Source organism: Ochotona princeps, chromosome Y (genome assembly GCF_030435755.1).
Source record: "Ochotona princeps isolate mOchPri1 chromosome Y, mOchPri1.hap1, whole genome shotgun sequence".
NCBI lineage: Eukaryota > Metazoa > Chordata > Mammalia > Lagomorpha > Ochotonidae > Ochotona > Ochotona princeps.
This window is the reverse complement of record NC_080866.1, coordinates 9,913,257-9,939,488: the sequence shown is the minus strand read 5'-3', so window position 1 is coordinate 9,939,488 and position 26,232 is coordinate 9,913,257. Positions and strand designations below refer to the sequence as shown.

At 40.4% G+C, this 26,232-nt stretch overlaps 1 pseudogene; it reads left to right on the top strand.

The window, feature by feature from the left end:
- The first annotated feature begins 3,450 nt into the window (after positions 1-3,450).
- Positions 3,451-26,232, top strand: part of LOC131478716 (histone-lysine N-methyltransferase PRDM7-like) — a 43,900-nt pseudogene continuing 21,118 nt past the window's right edge.

Below are 26,232 nucleotides of genomic sequence, written 5' to 3'. Positions count from 1 at the left end.
AAACAGTGAGGAATGTGAGGTATAGTATGGTTAAGTGTTTGAGATAAGAGTGGGTGTCCGCACCTTCATAGGCACTTTATTTAGAGCAGAGAAAGTCTCCAAGGGCCTAGTGGCTAAATCCTCACCTGGCACAGTCCAACTGGCTTCCCACGTGGAAGCCAGTTCATTTCCCAGCTGTTCCACTTCCCATCCAGTTCCCTGCTGATGGCCTGGGAAAGCAGTGGAGGATGGCCCAAAGCCTTAGGACCATGGCACCACGTGGGAGACCTAGAGGAGGCTCCCGGTTCTGGGCTTCAGATTAGCTTGGCTCTCACTGTAGCTGTCACTTGGGAATGATCCAGTGGATTGATGATATTTGTTTCTCTTTCCCTCTGTGAATGATAACTACGAAGAAACATAAAATCTCACAGGAGAGAGAGAGAGATAGAACTTCCAAGCCTGAAGACTCCAGGGTATAATGCTGAGAATGTATCAAACAGACAGTAACTTAAACTTCCTTCTGTGTTCACTCATACATTAAACAGAATTGTATCTTAAACTCATGTCCTCATTCTTGTAGGACAAAACAACCTCTTCTTTCTCTGGGTACTAAGTAGGCAGTCCTTCCAATGTTTGCAATTCTTTTTGTTTCCTGTTGCTTCTACAATACAACGTGACTTTTGAGTGTCCAGTTGATTACAAATACTTCTCCAAAATTTTGGCAGAGTTTGGGTCATGAAGAACTTCCCCGAATTTTCTGGAAAATTCATTCAACATTTTCTGAAAAAACAGAAAAGCAAGTCCAAGGGTTTCTAAAGATATTTAATCAATATCATTAAAATGTCTATACTGCCAAAAGCAATATATATATTCAACACAATCCCAATCAAATTGTCCAAAGCATTCTTCACAGATCTGGAAACAGTGATTCAAAGGTTCATCTGGAAATACAAAAAACCACGAATAGCTAGAACCTTCCGCAAAGCAGGAAGTTCGCAGGGGGAATCACAGTCCCAGACCTATGGAAGTACTATAGGGCAGTGGTTTTCAAAACAGCCTGGTACTGGCAAAAAAATAGAGAAGAAGATCAATGCAGCAGAATAGAAACACCAGATGAGAACCCACACAAATACAACAAAATAATCTTTGACAAAAAGACAAACGACAACCCAGGCAAACCCAGGAATAAATGCTGTTGGGACAACTGGTTGATAGCCTGCAGAAACAAAAAGATATACCCACATCTCTCACCATACACCAAGATCAAATCTAAATGGATAAAAGATCTAAACCTACATCCAGAAACCTTCAAACTTTTGGAAGAAAATTTTGGAAATATATTGCAAGATCTAGGGGTAGGTCCCTACTTCCTAAAAATGACTCCAAAACCACTAGAAATCAAGACCAAAATAAACAAATGGGACCTCATCAAACTAAGAAGCTTCTGTACAGCAAAGGAAACAATCAATAAAGCAAAAAAGCAGCCCACAGAATGGGAGAAGATCTTCGCACACGACATAGGTGATAGAGGGCTAATCTCCAGAATATACAAAGAACTACGAAACAGCCAAAACACCAAAACAAACAAGAAACCCAAGAAATGGGTACGGGAAATGAGCAGACACTTCACAAAGGAACAATCCCAAATGGCAAATAAACATATGAAAAAATGCTCAAGTTCCAAGGCAATAAGGGAAATCCAAATTAAAACATCAATGAGGTACCACCTAACGCCAGTAAGACTGGCCCACATGAATAAAAGCACCAACAACACTTGTTGGTGAGGTTGCGGGGAAAAGGGAACCCTACTCCACTGCTGGTGGGGCTGCAGGCTGGTACAGCCTCTATGGAAATCAGTATGGAGAACATTCAAACAACTCAAATTCAACATACCATATGATCCGACAATAGCACTCCTAGGAATATATCCAGAACACTTGTTTTATGAGAAACCAACTTGCACTCCTATGTTCATAGCAGCACAATCAGTAATTGCAAAAACATGGAAGCAGCCAAAATGCCTATCAGCAGAGGATTGGATAAGAAAGTTATGGTTCATCTACTCCATGGGACACTACTTAGTTATTAAACAAAACAAAATGCAGTTCTTTGTGGCCAAATGGGCCAAACTGGAAACCATAATGCTAAGGGAAATGAGCCAATCCCAAAACGTTAAATACCACATGTTTGTCTTAATTTAAGATGATACGATGTTATGTATAACATGATATGTTATGAATGTTATATGTTGTGCATAAACTAAAATTGAAATGTAAATGAGATGGTCACAGAAGGTGGTTAAGAACTCGCATTTACTTTTACTATTGGTTACTCATTACTGTGTCAATTAATTCCATAATGATGTAAATTTTTGCTGATGATATGTTGGAGCTTTATTGATTGGGATGATACTCGTCTGGCTCTGTCTTCAGACCAGAGAGGGTATACCTAAGAAGCCATTGAACTTGACGGGACAATAAGATGCTGGACTCTATGTTTGGTATATGCTTGCAATGGGGGAATCTTAACGGAAATTGAACTGTGGTTATGCAACAAGGTGGAGGAATCCACCAAGGTAGGAGGGTCTGTGGAGTGGTGGGGTTAATCCAAGTACCTATGAAACTGTGCCACATAATACAATATAATTAATGAATTAAAAATAATAAATAAATTTAAAAAACAATATATATATATATCTTATATATATATATATCTGCTGTATATATCATATATATGATATATGTATGTATTACTTGGGATTCAGCTATAAAAACGTGGTAAACTGCAAGTAGCACTATAGCTATTACTTAATCAAATTAATGAGTATGTAATATCTCAAAGTGAACTTTCACTACATGTATGCCAATTTACAGGTCAAGAAGTGTAGCTGTGGAGAAGTATCTAACAGTACACCTGGCTTCAATCCAATTGATATAGGCACCAGCTTATCCAAACCCCAAATCAAATATGCTCAGGATATTATCATTTTCAGCTTTCATCACCATGTTACTTTTTGAACAATCATCTGATTTCACCTCTTCCTAACTTCATGTATGCCACCAAATTCTCCAGTTGTATTTCATCCTGTCTGTGCTTTCACATATATTCCCTTCACGGTCCACAGGTTGATAAGACATACTTTCCTAAAGAAGCCCTACCAACCTGCTTTCACAAATGTTCTCCAGATTATCTTTTTTAAATGTTCTCCCCTTTTCCACTTTCATTTGTGCAGAGGAAATTGAAAACCATCTGTAGAGAAACAGCTTCAAATGATGTGATCTATCCCCAAATACACTAGGAACACAGACACTGCTTTTCCCTTCAGTATTCAATCACCTCATATGTTCCCATGTTTGCTGATATTTTAAAGAATGCCATGTACCTGAAAACACTTTGCAATCCCAAAGGACAACTGGACTGAACAGTGAGTTTAAAAAAAATGTTACTTTCTCATTAAAGGGAAAGTCCAACATGCCTTTACGTAATGAAATCAGTACGAAGGAATCATCAGGAATAGCAAATTTACTAAACACAACTGGCTCAAAGAAGGGCCAGAAAGCAGTGTTCCATCCTAAGGAATCAAACCGCTCAGGACAGCACTCTACACAAAAAATTGGTAAGAAAATAATTTCAGGAGTTTTCTCTCTAGGCCCACTAGGAGGCCCAAGGAGGGTGAGGCTTGATGAGGATGGTCAAGCTGTGAGAGATGCAATCGCATGCTTGGGTCACACTCAACACAAAACAAATAGAGAATCTAGAAACATGATTACATCTTAAGCTCTTTGGGGATGATAAAAGAAAATATAATTGGGATCAGGTTGCTTAGCCTATATGCAAAACATTTGTAGGGAGGAATTCAGTTGTCCTAGGAGTGAAGATACTAGATAATATGCCTGTTTCCCATGACAGAGTGCCTGGATTCCAGAACTGACCCTATCTTTGACTCTAGCAAATTGTTGATATACACCTTAGTAACACTTGGTGAGGAGATAAGTGATTGAGGTCTTACAACGCCCTGGGAGAACTGAATAAAGCTTTCTGATCTGAGACTGATTTGGGTGCTATCCAGGTTACAGAGGAGTGAACCTCCCCAACTCTCTCTGCCTTCCGTATGCTCTAATATTCTTAACTGCTGTGTCAATCTCTAGATGTGTCTTTCTTTACCTTTAAAATAAACAGGTGTTCAAACTTCAGGGAAAATAAATTAAAACCAGAGATTGCAATGAAAAACAAATGTCCATGCAGTTTTTCCTTGTCTTGAAAGCTGTTTATGTTATTTGAAACATTAAACCCAAAAGAACTGATAACTTCACTGACTTAGTCTCTCCATCTCAGAACTCAGAAGAAAGGATGAGAATGAAGAATTTCAGATGTACAACTTGAAAGGAGAAAGGGTCAGACATACAAAGAGTTCAGTGAGACTGAGGATGATGACTACCTGTGTAAGTGACCCTTTGGCACATCCACAAAGAAAAATCCCATAGTCTGAATTGAAATTCCACTTGTAATTTGGTCTCACATCATTCTGTCTTCTGGTAACTTGGGGTGCAAGACTGAGGCTGAGTGATGTGAGCACTTGGCTGCTTCTGATGCTCTCTATAGCCAGCAACGTTTGGTATACTTTCCTAATCCCTTGCACTCTCATCTCCAGATTGTGAGAAGTGTCAGATCTGCTTCCTGAAGTGCTGTGCTGCTCATGGACCCCCCGTGTTTCTAAAGAACAATCCAGTGGATAAGGGACATCCTAGTCATGCTCTCTTCAGTGTGCCCACTGGACTTCGAGTTGGCCCATCGAGCATTCCGGAAGCTGGGCTTGGAGTATTTAATGAAGCATCTGATCTGGCTTTGGGGCTGCACTTTGGTCCTTTTGAGGGCAAGATCACAGAGGTAGAAGAGGAAGCCGACAGTGGGTACAACTGGCAGGTAAGAAGCACATCCCTTTCCAGTCTCATGGCTTTTCTCCTGTCTAGCATGAGATTGGTTCATGTGTCCTTCTACACATTATGGCATGAGTTGAGCCAACATGATGAACCAGGCTGTAAAGATTAGCATAGGGGTTGGCATCATGGTCTTATGGCTAAAGTCCTCACGTTGAACCTGCTGGGATCAAAACGGGGCACTGTTTCTCATCCCAGCAGTTCCATTTCCCATCCAGCTCCCTGCTTGTGACCTAGGATAGCAGTTGAGGACGGCCCAAAGCCTTGGCACCCTGCACCTCCATGGGAGACCCCAAAGCATCTCCTTGTTCCTGGCTTCAAATCGTCACAGTACCGGCAGCTGTGGTTAGTTGGTTGAGTGGCTCATCAGATGGTTGATCTTTCTCTCTCTCTGTCTCCTCCTCTGTGTACATCTTAGTAATAAAAATAAATTATTCCAAAAAATAAATAATATTAGCATAGAGAAGATCACTGGGCTGTTAAAGCAAAGCAGTGGCAACCTCGTCTATGGGCTTCTACTGTAGGGAAATAAACCAGAATAAATGGGTACCGACACTATGTAAAGTCTCAACATGTGTTGGACTCATGTAATGTCACAGAACATGATGATATTGTTGTTAATAATTCTGCTGCACTACCCCCATTTCAGAAACGTATTAACCTATTTGTCTGAAACTCAGATAAACAAGGGCAGGAACAGCCATTAATACGTGGATGGAAAGGATATTTCTTTGGCCAACTGGATGAGGTAAGAGCCATGGAATATTACAAATACAGAGGATATTTCTTTCCAAGACAAGATCACTTTCCTTTCTCCTTTACTTTCCTCAGTGACTTTTGCATCATATGTTCTCTTTCATGTTTATTCTAATGATCTGTGAATGTCATGACCAGTTTCTAAAAGCACATTCTATATAAATACTATTTATTTTTTAATGCATTAATTACATTGCATTATGTGACACAGTTTCATAGGTGCTTGGATTCTCCCCACCCCTCCCCAAACCCTCCCACCATTGTGGATTCCTCCACCTTTTTGCATAACCACAATTCAAGTTCAGTTGAGATTCCTCCATTGCAAGCATATACCAAACATAGAATCCCGCATCTTATTGTCCAGCCAAGTTCAATGGCTTCCTAGGCATACCTTCTCTGGTCTGAAGGCAGAGCCAGCAGAGTATCATCCCAATCAATTGAAAGCCAGGGATCTTGAGCATTTTTTTGTATGTTTATTTGCCATTTGGGTTTGTTCCTTTGTGAAGTGTCTGCCCATTTTCTGTGCCCATTTCTTGAGGGGCTTGATTGTTTTGACATTTTGGTTGTTTTGTAGCTTTTTGTATATTCTATCACCTATGTAGTGCGTGAAGATCTTCTCCCATTCTGTGGGTTACTTTGTTGATTATTTCCCTTGCTGTACACAAGCTTCTTAGTTTGATGACATCCCATTTGTTTATTCTGGTCTTGATTGCTATTGCCTTTTAGGAAGTCGGGGCCTACCCCTGGATCTTGCAGAGTATTGACAACCTTTTCTTCCAAAGGTTTGAAGGTTTCCTGATGTAGGTTTAGATCTGTTATCCATTTAGATTTGATCTTTGTGTATGGTGAGTGTGTACAGTGAGAGCCTGACTTGTTTCCCATTTAGATTATTCTGATTTCTTTTTCTTTTCTTATGGCCTCAGTGAGTACCTCTAGGACTATGTTGAATACTATTGGAAGAAGTGGACATCCCTGTCTTGTTGCAGATATCAGTGTAAGGGTTGCAGTGTTTCTCCATTCAGTATGATGATGGTGTTGGGTTTTTCATATATTGCTTTGATTATGTTGTGGATTTTTCCATCAATGTTTACCTTGTTTAGGGTTTTTAGCAGGAAGTGGTGTTGGATTTTTTGAAAGCTTTTTCGGCATCTATTGATACTATCATGTGATTCTTGTTTTTCAGTTTTTGGATGTGGTGTATCACATTTATGAATTTCTTTATGTTGAACCATCCCTGCATTCCAGGGATGAATCCTACATAATCTGGATGAATGATCTGTCAGATGATTTTTTGAATTCTATTGGCTAGGATTTTGTTGAGAATCTTAGCATCAATATTAACCAAAGAGATAGGTCTTAGTTTTCTTTCTCTGTGGATTCTCTGTCTGGTTTTCGGATTAAAGAAATTTTGGATTCATAGAATGACTTTGGAAGAGTTGTTTCCTTTTCTATTGTTTTGAAGAGTTTGTAGAGGATTGGGGTTAGTTCTGTTTTGAATGTTTTGTAGAATTCTGTAGCAAAGCCGTCTGGGCCTGTGCTTTTCTTTGATGGGAGATCTTTAATCACTGATTCAATCTCCGCTTCAGTTATGGGTTTGTTCAGTTCGTTTGTTGCCTCTGGGCTAAGTTTTGACAGGTGGTGTGAGCCTAAGAACTTTTCCATTTCTTGTTGGTCTTCTGATTTGTTGGAGTACAGTGCTTTGTAGTAATTTCTAATTATGTCCTTAATGGTTGCGGTGTCTGTTGTTATGTTGCCTTTTTCATCTTTGATGCTGTTAATTCTTGCTTTCTTATCATAACATAAATCACTATGCTTAATAAACAGAACACAAAGATGGGCCTTGAGGAATCTAGATCAACTGGGGCCATTAGACTCACTCTTTCTCTAATTAGCATTGGTTAAGCCCTTCCACTGTTGAAAATTTTCTAAATACAAGATAGTACCTGTATATTGTAATATTAGTGCAATCTCTAACAACCTGTATCCAATGCAATAAGATAATGCAATAATATAATGTATAAAACAACAATTAATGTCAGAATACTTAAGATCCTCATCAAAAAAGTGTAAAACCTACTATACCCTCAATACGCTATATTAACCGGTAATGGGGAGGGAGTGCAGGGAAATCTTTCAGGACCATAAAAAGAGTGAGAAAAAAGTACAATATAGCTTATCAAGGTCAAATCTGGTATTTCATAGACAGCAGACTCAATGCGGCACTAAACAACAATAAAACTACTATACCAATGTATGAGGGGGGAATCGGGTGCGATTCTGACAACCTCTTAACAGGAGGTCATGTGCGTGGAGCAGGGGGGCTCTCCAGATCGGAGCAGGTGGTAAGAAGGAAGCTTGGATCCCAACCATGAAGACTCCCAGACCTTCAACATAAACTAATAATACGAGCAACAAGGACTATACCCCAACTGCCAAGGAGGCCACAGGGAATGGGATGCCCTCGGAGGCCGAGTACTTTGAGGTCACCCACCCCCAACTGGAGCTCCCGCAGGGGATGGAAGAAGTCCAAACACTACCGCGTAGAAACCAACGTCATCGGAAAGACAGCCAGAAGCCCTGAGCGGTCAGCAGACACAGAAGAACAATTAATGTCCTTTGGGACCAGGGAGGAGAGCTTTCTCTGGTCCGAGCCTGGCTCCACCTCTGGACCCCCGCCCTCCCTCGCAGTGACCATCGGGATCGCTTCGAAAACCCCTCACAGCAAACAATCATACAAACTAAAAAAAAAAAAAAAAAAAAAAAAAAAAACCCTAAAATAAATAGACAAACAACAGAAAGTAGAGCTTGAAATCTGACAGGAAAGAGCTGGCATGGATTGGCTCATGCCTTGCTGGGTGGGACACAAAGATTGGTCACTCCTCACCATGGTGTTGAGGATTTCCCAGCACACCCTCCACAAAAAAAAAAAAAAAAATGTTCTGCACCTTAAATGTCGACAAATATCTTGTTAGAGTTACAGGCCAGTCTGGATTATCCCAAAATCTGCCAAGATCAACAAAATTATACTTCAACACAACAAATGGCTAAATACTAAAATGAAATAGACATGAGACAGCTGAATGGTACCCTGTGGCCTTTTCGGGGTATATAGCAGCCAGTCCGGTCCTGTATATAAACTAAAATTGAGATGTCAATGAGCTAATCATAGGTTGTGGTTAGGACTTGTTTTTTTGTTATTTTGTTCTTTGTTTTTTTTTTTTTTTTCTTTAACATACTGGTTACTCAAAACTATGTCAATTCCATAATATTGCAAATTGCTGTTGATGTTATATTGGGACTCTTAATTGACTGTGATGATATTCTGCCAGCTCAAACTTCAGACCAGAAATGGTCTCCCCAAGAAACTGTTCAACCCATCTGGACAATAACTAGCTGGACTCCATGCTTAATATATGTTTGCAAGGAAAGAATCTTGATTGAATTTGAACTGTAATGCTGCATCAAGGTGGAGGAATCCATCAGGGGGGAGGGGAGGGGGATTCCCAAAGCCTATGAAACTGTCATATAATGCTAAATATTAATTAAAAATTAAAAAAAAAAAAAGAAAAAAAGAAAATTTTCTAAATACATGGAGATTCCATGAGATTGGTGCCTGGCAGTAATGTTTCTTAGTCTTTTGACAATCATACACTGTCAGAACAACTTCACACTTAAGACCTTCAATCGATGAGACAGTGAAAGACAAAAAAAAAAAAAAAAAAAAAAAAAAGAGGAAACAGCCTGGTTCTGGGCACAGGCATTGTCATGCATTGGGCTAAGGCAGTGACTGTGAAGCCTGCATCCCAAGTACTGGTTGCTCTACTGCCAAACCAGTGGCTTCCCCATGCAGCCAGGGGAGTTTTAGAGAATGTCCTCAATCTTTGACCTTTGTGCACACATGGATGACTTGGTTGAAGCTCTTGCCTGCCACTGTGTCTTTTCTGTGTCCCCACTCCACCCATTCTCCTGGAATCTCTGTCTTTTGCCCCTTGTCCTCTTTGCTTCTCTGCCTCTCAAATAAAAATAACATACAAATCTTTATCAACTTAACAAAACAAAACTAAACCTGGGATGTGGATGAGAGAAGGAAGCTGCATCTGGACTAGGGATTCTGTGAGCAGATCTGTGAAAGGATAAGAAACAATGAAGACTCCTCTACATTTCTGTATCTGGATCTTGGACTCCCAAGATCCAGGAGAAAGATCCAACAGAAAGGACTCCAAAGGATTGCCTTGGGGAAAGCTGAGTTGTGGAGCATGTGTGGAAAGCTAGATGTAAGGAGTGTGTCCACTCATCCAATTCTGTAGCAGAAAACTGAATGAAATTTGGAGTTTAGGGAAACTCTGTGTGCTTCATGGCAGTCAAGGTGGGAGTAAGGTGGGCTTGGGTTTTGAGGATGACTAGTGAAGAAGGAAGGAAGGAAGAAAGCATGCTTATCACAATGCACATTGTATCTACAACTTGTACCTGGGAGTTCACTGATCTCATGAGAGAGGTACATATTTGCAGGGAGAGCTCTTGCAGAATTGGGATTCAAGCAGGGTGGAGGCTATTACAGAACACATGAGATTTGAACATGACAGAGCATGCAAACTCAGTATTTATCACCACCCCAGGTATGTAAACTGTGCCAGGAATGATGAGGAGCAGAATTTGGTGGCCTTCCAGTACCACAGGCAGATATTTTACCGCACCTGCCAGGTCATCAAACCAGACTGTGAGCTGCTAATATGATATGGGGATGAGTATGGCCAGAAGCTGGGTATCAAGGGAAGCAATGAGAAGAAAAAGAAGGGAAGAAAAAGGAAGAGCTCACAACAGTGAGAGGTAAGTAGCACTGTTGTTTTGAAGTAAGCAAAGGAGACACCTTGGGAATATTTCTGATTCAACTCTAAGGAGTCAAATGTAATGTAAGTGTTGCCAAAGTTCAATTCAAATATGATTTCCATTTAGCAAAAAGAAAGACTTACTTATCAAAGGAAAGGAAGAGTTATAGAGAGACTCAAGCACAGAGATAGAGATAGATAGAAAGGAGAGATCACTATCTACTGTTTTATTCCCCAAAAGCTGCACTAAGGCATAGTATGGCATTCTATGGCTAACGTCCTCACCTTGGACATGCTGGGATCCCATATGGACACCAGTTCATGTCCTGACTGCTCCAAATCCCTGCCCAAAACCTGCTTGTGGTCGTGGGAATCACGTGAGGATGGCTTCAAGCCTTGGGATCCTACACCCAGATGTGGGACACTGGGAGAAGTTCCTGGCTCAAGACTTTGAATGGACACATCTCTGGATATTGTGGCCACTGGGGAGTGAATCAAAAGACAGAAGATTTCCAATCTGTGTCTACACCAATCATGCATCTGCATATGATATATAAATATATAATATAATATCTGTGTATATATATACATATGTAAATACAATTAGATTTAATGCTGCACCTGCGGAGAATATCACTGGCTTGAGCCAAGAGTCTGGAATGCATCTAGGTTTTCCATGTATTTCAGCACTTGAACCATCTTGTGCTCTTTCCCTGGGCACAGTAACACACAAGAGAGTGGACATGGAGCAGCTAGAGCTCAGTCTAGTGCATCTACGGCATACTAGTATCATAGTCAATGACTTAGACCAGTGTAACCAAATCCTGACCCATTTTTTATGTCTCTGACTCCTGGGAACAACTGATACCATTTTCATTTAGTTCTTTTATTTGTTAAAAACTTGGTGCACAAAAATATCCCACAACACCCCTTTTGGAGAGGGCCCAAGAAAAAAAACCAGTTCTTGGTCACTTTGCAGCTCTTCTACTATGGAAGTTCCTTCTGGGTCATGAACAGTTTATTTTACATTTTCTCCATGCTCCCTGACCCCCACACCCCAAAAAGGCTTATGTTTCTATTTAGTCATTGTTTCAATGGGATGTTGTCATGTGAATTCTGGGCTTAAGACTGTCCATGCAAATGGAGATGTGCTGAATAGTACAATTGAGTGAAATATGAGTATGAGCACAGCAAGTGTTTCAGATTAGGTCTGGTTTTCATGTCTGTTTGCCTCTTTAGAAAGACTTTTCCATTTACTTGAAAAGCTACAAACAGGGAAGCGAGAAATCCATTATCTGCTGGCTCACTTCCCAAATAGCCCCAACAACCAGGGCGGGACCAGACTTAGGTCAGAGCCAAAGAATTTCTTTCAGGTTTCCCACATAGTGGCATCCACAAACTAAGGCCATAGTCTGCTGTTTTCCCAGATGTGCTCTCAGGGGGGTTGCTCAGAAGCAACATAGCTACGAGTCCAGCAATCATATATACAGGCTGGCAGCACTGCAGTCTGAAGCTTAACGCACCTCACCACCACGCTGTTTTCCCCCGTCTAGATTTTCCTGATGAAAAAAGACTCTTGTGGAGATTTGGCTCATCACACTGAGGCTGATAGAGTCTTATGTGTAAACTATCAGAGGGCAGTGGGTATCTGAAGTTGGAGTCAGAAAGCTAGTCACTCAATGGAGGGAAGTATCATTGAAGTGAGACATTCCAATGCATGGAAAATAGGCAAACGCTGAGATTGGTCAATACAGAGAGGCATGACACCTGACGATAGTCTTTCACATGATTTGTGGGACAGGGAGGAAAAGCAATCCTTGGCATAGGCATGAGTCAGTGGTATTTAGGTGGTCTCAGACTCAGGAATGGGCATTACTGTCCCTTGGCTAGCCAGAGCAGTAACACAAAACATCAAGTTGCACAGATCTATTCTTTGTCTTGTCTTACGGCTTCTGCAAGTACCTCTTGGAATATGATGAATAGCAGTGGTGATAGTGGGCATCCTTGTCTTATTCCAGATCTCAGTGGGAAGGGATCCAGTTTTTCTCCATTTAGCATGATGCTGGCATTAGGTTTTCATATATTGCTTTGATTATATTGTGGATTGTTCCTTCTTTCCCCACCCTGGTTAGAGTTTTTAACATGAAGTGGTGTTGAATTTTGTCGAAGGCTTTTTTTGCATCTATTGATAATATTATATGGTTTTTGTTTTTCAGTTTTTGGATGTGATGTATCACATTTATGGATTTCCTTATGTTGAGCCATCCCTGCATTCCCTGGATGAAACCTCCCTGGTCTGGATGGATGATCTGTATGATTTTTTTTTTTTTTTTGTATTCTATTGGCTAGAATTTTGTTGAGAATCTTAGTGTCAACGTTCATCAGGGAGATTGGTCTGTAGTTTTCTTTCTCTGTGTGTTCTCTATTCGGTTTGGGGATTAAGTGATATTGGCTTCATAGAATGAGTTTGGAAGAGTTGCTTCCTTTTCTATTGTTTTGAAGAGCTTGTAAAGGATTGGGGTTAGCTCTGGTTGGAATGTTTTGTAGAATTCTGCGGCAAAACAATCTGGACCTGGGCTTTTCTTTGTTGGGAACTCTTTAATCACTGATTCTATCTCTGATTCTGTAATGGGTTTATTCAGGTCTTCTGTTGCTTCTCGGGTGAATTTTGGTAAGTGGTGGGAGTCTAGGAATCTTTTTTTTATTATTATTCATTGATTACATTGTATTATGTGATACAGTTTCATTGGAACTGGGAATCACCAAACCCCTCCCCAGGCCCTCATTCTATGTGGAATGTTCCACCTTGTTGCATATCCATATCTAGGAATCTTTTCATTTCCAAGAGGTTATCGGATTTGTTGGCATATAGTTCTTTATAATAATTTCTATTTATTTCCTTAATGGTAGTAGTTTCTGTTGTTATGTTGCCTTTTTCATCTTTGATGCTGCTAATTATTGCTTTCTCTTGCTTTTTCTTTGTCAGTCGGGCCAGTGGGGTATCTATTTTGTTTATCCTCTCAAAGAACCAGCTTCTTGATTCATTTATTTTCTGAATGGTTTTTTAAATTTCTTTCTGATTTAGTTCTTGTCTTGTTTTGATAATTTCTTGTTTCCTCTTGTTTATGGGGTCCTTCTACTGTTGCTTTTCCAGTTCCTGGAGGTGTGTGCTTAATTCCTGCATTTGTTGCCTTGCTTGGGTTTTGATGTACGCGCTAATTGCAATACACCTACCACGTAACACTACTTTGACAGTGTCCCATAAGTGTTGGACTTTTGTATCTGGGTTTTCGTTGGTTTCCATACATTTTTTGATCTCGTCTTTAATTTTTTCTCTAGCCCTTTGTTCGTTTAATAGCATATTGTTCAGCCTCCAGGTGTTTACGTGTTTCCTGGGACATTTTGAGTTGTTGATTTCCAGTTTTACTCCGTGATGATCTGAGAAGGTACATGGTATGATTCTGATATTTTTGTAGTTAGTTAAACTTGCTTTGTGTCCTATTATGTGGTCTATCCTGGAGAAGGTGCCATGCACTGCTGAGAAGAAGGTGTAGTCTGTGGCCTTAGGATGAAATATTCTATATATGTCTACTAGGTCCAGTTGTTTTATTGTTTGTGTGAGTTTTGTGGCTTCTCTGTTGAGCTTTTGCTGTGTTGATCTATCTATTGGTGTTAGTGGGGTGTTCAGAACTCCCAGAATTATCGTATGTTCATCTATGTCTCCCTTTAAGTCCAAAAGTAGTTGCTTCACATAACTTGGTGCAACTTGGCTAGGAGCATAAATGTTAAGAAAGGCAATTGGTTCTTGTTGGATCCTCCCTTTCAAGAAAATGTACCGCCCATTCCTGTCCTTTTTGACATTTGTTACTTTGAAGTCCATATCATCTGAGAATAGGACTGCCACACCAGCCTTTTTTTCTCGTCCATTGGCATGGAATAATTGTTTCTACCCTTTCACCTTTAGTTTCTTGGAGTTTCTTCTGGTTAGATGTGTTTCTTGCAAGCAGCATATAGTTTGGTCCTGATTTTTAACCCAGTCTCCTAATTGGTACCTTTTGAGTGATGAAATTAAGCCATTTGTATTGAATGTTAATATTGAGAAATTATAATTTTGCCGTGCCATATGTCTGTGTCTTTGAGGTTGTTGGTAATTGATTGTTGTTACTGTGGTTGGACTTTATTGAGATTTCCCAGATTGCCCTCCTTGCTTATGGCTTGCTTCTTTTTTCTCTGGGAGTAGCACATTTCTAAGGAGATTTTGTAGAGTTGGTTTTGTGTTGGCATATTCTTCTAATTTCTCTTTACTGTGGAAGTATCTAGCTTCATTCTGGAATTCAAATGAAACCTTTGCTGGGTAGAATATTTTTGGTTGATGGTTGTTCTCTTTCAGTACTTGAAAGATTTTGTTCCACTTCCTTTTTGCCTGGATTGTCTGTCCTGAGAAGTCGGCAGTGATTCTGATGGTCCTGCTCCTAAATGTAAGCTTCTCTTTGGATCGAGCTACCCTTAGGATTCTTTCTTTGTATTCATTGGAGGGTAACTTGATTACCACGTGTCTTTGGGAGGATCATTTTGGGTCAACTCTGTGGGGAGACCTCTGGCCTTCCTGAATTTGGATTGGGTTCATGTTCCAGGTATTTTGGAAGTTCTCCTGCATAATTTCCTCAAGTACTGGTTGTATGCCTGTCTCTCTTTCCACTCCTTCTGGGAGCCCCATGATTCTGATATTTGACTTCTTGATGTTGTCGTTCATCTCCTGGATCGTCTTGGTTGCCTTGTGTAGTTGTGACACTAGTTGGTTAATAATCTGCCTGCTTTCATTCTGGGAATCTTCCAAGTCGGATATCCTGTCTTCTGCTGGTGTTGTAATTCTGTTGGCTAAGCTCTCAACTTTGTTCTTGAAGCCTAGGATCTCATTTTTGAGTAATTTTGTTTCTGTGATTATGTGATTTTTGAAATCATTGAGCTCGTTCCATCGTTTCTCATTGTCTCTGAAGAGTTTTATAATTATTTTTCTGAACTCCTTATCAGACGTCTTCAGTTTCTTCATCTGTAATCTCTGCGATTGACCAGGCTTTATGGTGGCTATTTGGGGTGGCGCTAGCTGTTTCTACTTCGCTAATTCTCTTATTTCGTCCCATATTTGTGGCCCAAGTTGTTACTGGATTCTCACCCTTGACCTCTGTTGCCACCTAGTGTGTGGCCTGTGGTCTTGCTGGTCTAGGTTTTTTTCCATTTGGACCAGGGAGTTTTAGTTTTTTTGTTTTCCTTCTGGGTTTCAGCTTTCAGGGCCTCAGGTTTCAGTGCCTAGGCGCCCAGGTCTCATCTCTTGGGATTTTGTTGTTGTTTTTGTTGTTTTGTTTGGCTTGGTTTGGTTTGGTTTGCTTTGCTATGTATTTTCATAGGACGCATGGGATCTGGCCGACCCCATTCCACCGCCTCTTTTCCGGACTGGGTTGGCCCAGAATTTAGATTAGCTGTGATCCTGGGGATTTCACCCTCACTGCTGCAGCTGCTGACTACTGCACTTCAGGGTCCTAATGCCCTCGAAGCAGAGTAGCTTTTGGTTATGGGGGAGTATGTGTTAGGTAGCCTTCCCTGTCTTTGCCTTTGTCCCGCCAAGGTTATTAATATCACCACTAGTGCTAGAGGTTTCAGCACCCCTGCAGTTTCTATCCGCCACTGGAGGGGCTTTGTGCAACGATTTCCTAAAGTTGCCTGTATATCCTCCGGTTAAAATTCCTGCCGACTTTTCTCCTGCTGGGTTCTTAAATCACCCTTTTCGAACCGACAAGCCGAGCTGCCCAAGCCACTGAGCACTGCCTTGGTTTTTTTGTTGTTGTTGTTATTATTGGTTGATTCTCCAGATTGCATAAATCGTGTTGATTCTGCAGGGTCCTGGGAGGTTTGCAAACGTGCTTATACTATTTTTAATTATACTTGCTCCTTCTTCTGGCACTTTTTGGCCCTCGTTCTCAACCTTCCCCCTTACATCAACCCTCCATGGTAGGCCATTTTCCCCCCTCTGGAGTACGATTAGAGTAACTGTGTAGGAGTCATTGTATGGTGCAGAGTCTCAGCATAGACTTGTAAGCTGATTCACTATGTGTGGGCACTAGTTCAGGGTTGTTAGTGTGTGTAACATAGAACAACAGATACCATTAATAGAAAAAACATGCATGAAATTGAAGTTCATAACTGATGTATCAGCGAATGTTGTCTTAAAGGTTGCAATATCACTCTAAATGGGGCACCTTCACTATCCATGGTCAGGACCCATGCTATAGGATCAATTCTTGCAGAGATTCAAAGTGCTGCATCCGTACTCTACAAGCTGCACAAATCTGAATTCATATTGAACTGTATGGCTTAGTTCTATGTTGTTGTAACAATAATTTGTTGTAACCCATGAAATATGTGCCAATCAAATACACAATATTATTTGCACTGGTCATGAGATCCAGTGAAAATCAGTGAAAGTTTGCATTCTGCAAGAGATGCAAATGAGACAAAGAAAGATTTTCTAGTGGCTTTTATATGACAGACACAAACAGAGATAAAAAAGAAAGATATAATTTGACTCACAGCAAATTAATCACACACTAAATATCGCCAGATGCTTATTTTGATTGGTAACTGTTCTCTAAGCCATTAACTTCTGGACAGAACACATTTCTAGTGTCTTCCTGTGGAACAATTCCATTGTGATGGAAGAATGAATACTCTTTCGCAGGATTGTTTAATAACTTAGTGTGGTTCCATTGATAATGTTGAGTTGTTATTCATATTCTTTAAAACCCTGCCAAGATACAAAACATAAAGTTATTGTCCAAGTTGTACTTTGTGTGTTATCCACATTAGATTCAGGTGGCTAAAGAGTCCCAGGAGCTTTCATATGCTTGTTTGATAATATACTGTCATGATTTTGCAGTCTGTATCATGTGGATCCCTAACTTTTTCAGTATTATTTTTCAGTAAGTAGTGTATGATTTTGAAGTATAAATCACATGGATCCCTTAAGTGACAAGTGGAATTTTCAAACACTTTGATTTGCAGAAAGAAACTACTTTCCTCCATTTAACATTGAGGGGATGAGTAAAGCAGGGCTGGCTTTGAACAGTACATGCGGAATGTGTATAGTCACTTCTCACTTTCTCAGTAGTAAAGACAATAGACCGATTGTGGAAGTTTTCACCATAACTTTCAAATTACTTAATATTATATACTACAATAATCTCTTCCTCTTGCAAAATTCAATTTTTTTCAGTCACTGTTGTCTCCTGCTGTAAGATCTCTTTGTGAAGTAATTCTTCGTTGCCATTAAATATCCTCCATTCTCATGACACATCCATATTTAAATGTGGGTCTGCCTACTACCTGCACTTTTCAAATAAAGAAAACTGTCATCTTTCAGGTCCTGCTGCTCTACTTCTGAGTCAGGTCCTTGCTCACGAGCATGTGAAGGCAGCAGATGATAGCTCAAGCCCTTATGTCATTAAATCCACATGAGAGAACTGCAAGGAGCTCTGGGCTCCCAGTCTCCTAACTGCTCAGCTCTGGACATTGCAGTGATTTGGGGAATGAAGCAGTATTTGAGAGATGTCTCTGACTTTGAAATAAGTTACCCTTTAGAAACAAAGAAAGACACTCTACATTCAACACTGAAAAGACAAATGAAAAAGAGAAAAAAAAATCTAAACAGCAACACAATTACAAGGTTTGCAGCTTTCCAGGAAAGACACAAAGCAACACTCAACATCCTTTCATAAGGAAAAGATGCACAGAATATACAGCAATAATGTACACCAACCAAAAGAGTCAAGAGCCTCCTAGCACAAATTAAAACTTCAGTAAAGCATGATGGAAATAGAAATTCTCACTCATTGCTGGTGGAACATGTAATAGTTTGCTGGTTTGGAAGAATATTAAGCAATTTTCCAATGTTAACCTGAGTCTCAGCATATTCTCTAGCACTTTGGAAACCATAAATCATAAAACTTCAAAAATAGCTTTGAAGATGGCTATCCAAATAACATTAAAATATGGTAGAATTTAGTTGATACACCAAACAACATGAGCAATCGCAATGCCCTTCAATAGATGGGAAAATGACAAAATCATTTTAGTGGCTGAGTAGTGTTCTGTGGAGTAGATGTTCCACATTTTCTGTTAGATGTGCTAAAGAAAGAAAATACCAACTAAGTACAAACAGACCATTATTATGCAAAGAGAAGTCTGTTCCTGGGCCTATCCCTTGTGGTGGAGGAACGCACAGGAGAAGAGAGGGTCTCAAGTTAGAAAAACAAGCAGGGTAGTGGAGATGAAGGTTTTATATCCCCACTGACATCAGCCCTGCTTGAGCTCTGATAGGAGAGGGCATGTTGGCCTTTCTCAAGCATCGGCCTCTACATGGCATTGGCGGCCTTCGAGGAGTGCCAGATCTCTGACAGAGCTCACTGTGGTGTCCACCCATTTTCTGTAACCAGATAATTAGGTCATGTAGAGTTTTTTGTTTTTGCTTTTGTTTGTGTGTTTGTTGTTCAGGTGAACTGGCATTTTCCTAATCTTGGGCACTGAGTGAACATAGAAATCAACTCGCACACATGCAGGTAATTCATCTTAAGAATCTGCATTAAGGAGAAGAACCTACCAACCAGAATGGCAATGGCAAAAGATAGAAGAAAAGACAGAGGCACTGTGAATGTTACTGAAGACGCTCCAGCAAAGGAGCATTCTACAGCACAATCAAAGCTGTATAGGAGAAAACCAATGCCAGCATCATGCTAAATGGAGAAAGATTGGAAACCTATCCACTAAAATCAAGAATTAGACAGGGAAGACATCTATCACCACTACTCTTCACCATAGTATTGGAAGTCCTTACCAGAGCCATCAGACAAGAAAGAAAAGAATTAAAGGAATCCAAATTGGAAATGAGGAACTGAAAATATTGCTACTTGAAAACTACATGATTCTCTATATACGAGAACCAAAGACTCAGTCAAGAGACTGTTGGAACTCATTAGAGATTTTGGCAGAGTAGCAGGATACACAGTTAGTGAACACAAGTCTATGGCACTGTGTACACAAGCAATTTCAAGGCTGAGAAACAAATTGTAAGTACAGATCCCTTTAACATAGAAGAGAGCAACCTTAAATGCCTTAAATGGGACTACATCAAACTAAAAAACTTCTTTGTAGCAAGGCAGACAGTTAACAACGTGAGGAAGTAACCAACAGAGGCAGAGAATTATTTGCACACCACACAAGTGATAGGAGAGTAATATCCAGGATTTACGAAGAGCCACAGAATCACAGGGACAATAAAAAACAAACAAGCAAACAAGCCTGTCAAGAAATGGGCAAAGGATTGAGCAGACATTTTTCAATAGAACAGACTCAAATGGCTAACTGACATATAAAAAGATACTCAGGTTCTCAAGCCATCAGAGAGATCCAATTGAAAGCCATGTTGAAGTACCAGCTAACTCCAGTGAAACTGGCCTACACTCAGAACTCAAGTAACAGTACCTGCTGGCAAAGATGTGGGGAGAAAGGTAGTTCCCTTCACTGCTGGTGGCAGTGTAGGCTAATGCAACCATTGTGGAAATCAGTGTGGAATTGTAAACAAGTCTACCATATGATACAGTTCTCCTGCTTCTAAGAATATACCTAGAAATATATTCATTTCATAGGAGTGAAATCTGCATATATGAAGGGGATATATAAGCCTATATTTGCAGAATCACAATCTACACTAGCAAAGACATGGAAACAATCCAGATGTGCTCCCAAAGAAGAACAGTTAAAGAAGCTGTGCTACTTCTACCCCATGAAATAGTATTATCTTTTAAGAAGATTAAATTATGCCATTTATAACCAGGTAGTCCCTAGGAGGGTCCGTTATGCTCACTGAAATGTATCAATACCAAAAGAGTAAATAAATACGTTCTCGCTAATATAAAGAAACTGCCATGGAAAGTATAACTTCAATGACCTGATCCATACTGGGTTTTGTTTGTTAGTTTGTTAGTTTTTTACTGTTTTTTTTATTATTTTTTTTTTGCTGCATCCCATCTTTTGATGTTTTAGATCTCAGTTTCATTTATCCCAGATACATTCTTTCCTTTTTTTTGAATTCCTCACTGCATCATGGATTACATGGTGGCATCATTTTTCCCAAGAGACTTTTTTTTTGATAAAGATTGCTTAATTTTTATTGCAAATACAGATATACAAAGAGGAGGAGAGACAGAGAGGAAGCTCTTCCGTCCGATGATTCACCCCCCAAGTGAGTTCAAGGGCCGATGCTGTGCTGATCCAGAGCCAGGAGCCAGGAAACTCCTCCAAGTACCCACACGAGTGCAGGATCCCAAAGCTTTGGGCTATGCGTGACTGCTTTTGCAGGCCACAAACAGGGAGCTGGAAAGAAGGGGAGCTGCTGGAATTAGAACCGTTGCTCATATGGAATCCCAACATGCTCATGGTGAGGACATTTGCCACTAGGTCACACCGCTTGGCCATAAGAGACTTTTATGTTTTTTTTTTTTTTTTGTCACACTTGTGTTGTTTACTCAGTGGAGGTTTTTCCATGGTGTTGGAATTGCTGTGGTGATTCCTGTTGCTGTTATTCTAATTCATACCAGTATTTGACCTTGTTTCATGGCATCTCATTTATGGAAATGTATAGGGATGAAATACTGGGGCGTACCATATCCAGATGTGGGGGAACAATGCAACATTTATTCCTGCTTCCAAACAAAAGGTGGACTCCCAACAAAATTTTTGGGAATATGTAGACAATGGGTTGCTGAACTGTTTGACATTGTCTGTACCAGCAATGCTTGGGCACACTTCAATTTGAGACTGATGGAATTATGACATAATTATGGAATTATTGAGAAAATTTGTTGTGCTGTGGGGCAGAATCCCAGTCTATACAATATTGAACCACAAAATTCAAAAATTCAAAATAAAAATACTTACAAAAAAGCAAAAGAATCAGCTAATGAGAAGTACAATGATCACGAGTAAAAGCAGAGACCAAATCACAGCATAGATAACTGAAGACTCCCATGCCAAGGAAGAAAAGCCTTTAGCACCCTCCGTGATAACTGAGGTCTACATTGAGAAAATAGAGAATACAGAATGACAGTGGCAGATGAATAATCTCAGAGTTCAAAGATATTTCTGTTACAATGGGAAAACAATTAAAACGGTGGAAGCAGAGCTGGGTAAAGCTATAAAAGAAGAAAAGATATTTAAGAAGTAAGACACACTATTAGAAGGCCCACATAGAAGAGTTATAAAAATCCTAGAATGTGCAGAAAGAGAAGTTTTGGTGTTTAAAAATGCATTCAATGGGTCAAGCGGCATGGGCTAGCAGCTGGGATCCTTGTCTTGGAGGTGCCCGGGGTCCCGTTTGAATGCTGGTTCTAACCATGGCAGCTCCACGTCCCATCCAGCTCCCTGCTTGTGGCCTGGGTAAGCAGTTGTGGACAGCCCAAAGCTCTGGGATCCTGCACCCATGTGGGAGACCCAGAAGAAGCACCTGGCTCCTGGCTACGGATTGACTCAGCTCCAGTTGTTGTACTCAATGGCAGAGTAAATCATCAGATGGAATATCTTCTTCTCTGTCTCTCTTCCTCTATGTATATCAGACATTGCAACAAAAATAAATAACTCTTTATCTAAGAAATGAATTCAATGGGCCTGGCATGGTAGCCTAGAGTTCAGAATCATTGTTTTCATGCATCAAGAATTCATAGGACACTAGTTCTAATACCCGTGACCCTACTTACCCTACAGCTCTTTTCTTGTGTCCTTGGAAAACAGTGAAGGATTGCCAAACCATGCAATGCTGCTGTACCCAGACTGGAGACCTAGAAGAGGCTCCTGGCTCCTGTTTTCAAATCAACTCAGCTCCTGCCATCACTGATGCTTGGAAAGTGAATCAACTGGAAGAAGATCTTCCCCTGACTCTCCTGCTCTATATATTAGACTTTCCAATAAGCATAAAATGAATCTATTTTAAACAACAAATTCGGGCCCGGCGGCATGGCCTAGTGGCTAAAGTCCTCGCCTTGAAAGCCACGGCATTTATATGGGCACCGGTTCTAATCCTGGCAGCTCCACTTTCCATCCAAATCCCTGCTTCTGGCCTGATAAAGTAGTCGAGGACGGCTCAAACCCTTGGGATCCTGCACGCATGTGGGAGACCCAGAGGAGGATCCAGGTTCCCAGCATCAGATCGACGCGCACCGGCCCATTGCAGCTCACTTGGGGAGTGAATCATTGGATGGAAGTTCTTCCTCTCTGTCTCTCCTCCTCTCTGTATATCCAGCTTTCCAATAACAATAAAATCTTTAAAAAATTTCAATGAAATAACAAATGAGAAATTTCATAAACTGCAGACAGAATGGACATTAATATCCAGGAACGGCACAGAACTCCCTACAGGTGTTTTGACCAAAAGAAACCTTGACCACAATGCAAGATAATCAAGCTCTAGTCAATGGAACACAAGGAAGAAATCCTTCAATATGCTTGAGAAAAAAAAAGCTAATCAATTGACATATAGAGGAAGTACAATTAAATGCATAGCTGATCTCTCACAGGAGACTATAGGCCAGAAGAGAATGGTGTGATATATTCCAAATTCTGAAAGCAAAGATTGTGAGTTCAGGATAACATCTCAGCAAAGCTTTCCTTTGTCATCTTCTCCTATTTTTTGGATTTTTATTTATTTTCTCCTATTTTTGGTGATTTTTACATAGGTGATTAGGATGAATAGGGTCAAGGGCTAAAGGACATTGGGTGAGATCACAATTTCCATGTTCTCTTTTTTAATTGCTGAATCTGGAGGAAGGGAGAAGTCAAGGAGAGAAGTCACATTCAGCGTCCTTTATTGAAAAGGCAGATAAACAGAGAGGAGGAAAGACAGAGATCTTCTGTTCAATGATTCAGTCTCGAAGTGACCACAATGCCCAGAGCAGAGCTGATCTGAAACCAGGAGCCAGGAACTTCTTCTAGGTCTCCCATGTGCATGCAGGGTTTCAACGCTTTAGGTCATGCTCGACTGCTTCCCAGGCCACAAACAGGTGCTGGATGGAAAGCAAAGTGGACCACTGGGATTAGAACCAGCACCCATATGGGAACCTGGCCTGTGCAACTACTTCTGCTTACTAATTTATGAATACATGGTATCTCTTAACAGTATTTAAGGTTCCTGCATATTCTTTTTTGTGGTTCGCTGGGCAACACTTTCCTGTAGATCTTCTAGATGAATCTGCCATCACAATAAAACAAACTGAAAGGTGGCTTAAGATTATAACTGCTGTTGCCTTGAGAAAGTAGATTCAAACTAAAGCAAGCAAATACTCTATCTCTTGAATATGTGTGTCTTCTGTTTTTAAAATGTTATTAATTGTCAACAAGAGAAAGTAACAAAGACAGCATAAAAGAGGGACACATGGACAACGGTTAAAGGCTGAAAGACTAGATATTCACCTTGCACATGATACTTAAATCCACATAGGAGCTGCTCCATTTTCTCCTAGCAGGTGGCCAAACTCCAGCTTCCCAAGAATTGCATCAAGATCAGGTTGTTCTTCCTCAGCAATCACTATTTCTCTAACACAGTGATTGTTAAGGAATATAAAGCTAACCTCAAAGGTGAGATGTTTCTCAGAGACTAGATATTGGACATGAGTGACAGGTAACTGGCGATGTGATCCTATCCTGTCCTGCATACTTCTCTTCCTGTTGGAAATCAACCATGCTGTTCCTATCCACATCTCTTCTTGCACTGAATGCCACCAATTTCACTGGAGTGACGGGGAACTTTTGTAAGCTTTTTTTCTTTTTTAAAAATTACGGTGCATCATGTGACACAGATTCATAGGCTCTGGGATTCCCCATGCCCTCCTCCCTTTGTGGGTTCTTCCATCTTGTTGCAGTATTACAGTTCAACTTCAGTCAAGATTCTTTCGTTGTAATCATATACCAACCATAGAGTTCAGCATCTTATTGTCCAGATCAACTCAACAGTTTGTTGGGGAGATCTTCTCTGGTCTGAAGGTAGAACTGTCAGAATATTGTCCTTATTAATTACAAGCCCCAGCACAACATCAACAACATTCTACAACATTATAGAATTAATTGATACAGTATTGAGTAATCAATATATTATAACAGCGCAAGTTCTTAACCACCTCCTGTGATTACTTCATTGACCCTTCAGTTTTTTGTTTGTACTCAGCCCTGGCTGCTATACACGTTAAAGTGTCTATAGGCTACTATTCAGCTGCCTCGTATCTGTTTTCATTTTATTATTTATCTGTTTATTGTGTTGATGCATAATTTTGCTGAACTTGGTAAATATTAGGATAGTTTGAAATTGGCTTATAATTCTAATCAGGTCTTTGTTTACAGTTGAGGTTAGAACTGTTTTAGTAGGGGTGTGCAGGGAAATCGTCCATACCCTAGTGAGGAGTAAGCAATCTTTCATCCCATCTAGTAAGGTATATGTGGATCCACGATGATCATACCCTGTTTGGTTCTAAGCTTTCCTTGTATTTTTCTTTCTATTATATTTGATTGATAGATTGATTGATTGATTGATTGAATTTTGTGGTGTGAGGCTCCAGAGCAATCCTGAAGGTCATTGCAAGCGAGGGTGGGGATCCAAAGTTGGAACTAAGTAAGGACCAGAAGAATCTCCTCTCCCTAGTCCCGAAGGAAGTTTGCTGTTCTTCTGTTTCTGCAAATCTCTCAGGACTCCTTGGGTCCTGTTGTTCGAATGATCTTGGGTCTGTTGAGGAAGGAATTTGGTCTGTTCCATCCCATGTGATAGATCCAGATGGGGCTGGGTGACCTTGGACATCTCAGCCTTGGAAGGCATTCCAATGCCCCATGTGTTCCTAATCTGTTGGGATGTAGTCCTTGGTGCCCTTACTGATAGTCCTTGGTGAGAATTGGAGTCTTCAGGGTTGGGATACAAGCCTCCTCTTGTCCACCTGCTTCACTCTGGGGTCCCCCCCTGCTCTGTGCATATGACCTCCTGTTAAGAGGTTGTCAGGATCACTCTTGATTCTCCTATATGTCTTTATAATTAAACGATGGTTTAATGCTGATTTGAGTCTATTGTCTATGAATGACCTGCTATGTTTCTGATAGGTTATGCTTTATGCCTTCTTCACACATTCTAAGGAGATGGAAGATTTCCCTGTTCTTCCACCCCATTTCCGAGTAGCTTAGTGTCTTAAAAGTATATTTGGTTTTACAATTCTTTCATGTAGAACATAAGCAGTCTGATTCACATTAGTTGTATGTTCCTTGATACATCACAATATCATAATGCATTAGATAGATACACAGACTGTTTGAAGTTAAAATACTATTACAGGGCTTGGTGGCTTGGCCTAGTGGCTAAAGTCCTCACCTTGAAGGAAACAGGATCCCATATGGCACCTGTTCTAATTCTGGCCAGTCTACTTTCCATCCAACTTCCTGCTTGTGGCCTGGGAAAGCAGCTGAGGATGGGCCAAAACTTTGGGACAGTGCACCCACGTGGGAGACAAGCATGAGGTCCCTGGTTCCCGGCTTTTGATCAGCGCAGCACTGGCCATTCAGCTTACTTGGAAAGTGAATCATCGGACAGAAGATCTTCCTCTCTGTCTCTGATCCTCTCTGTATATCTGACTTTGCAATAAAAATAAATGAATCTTAAAAAA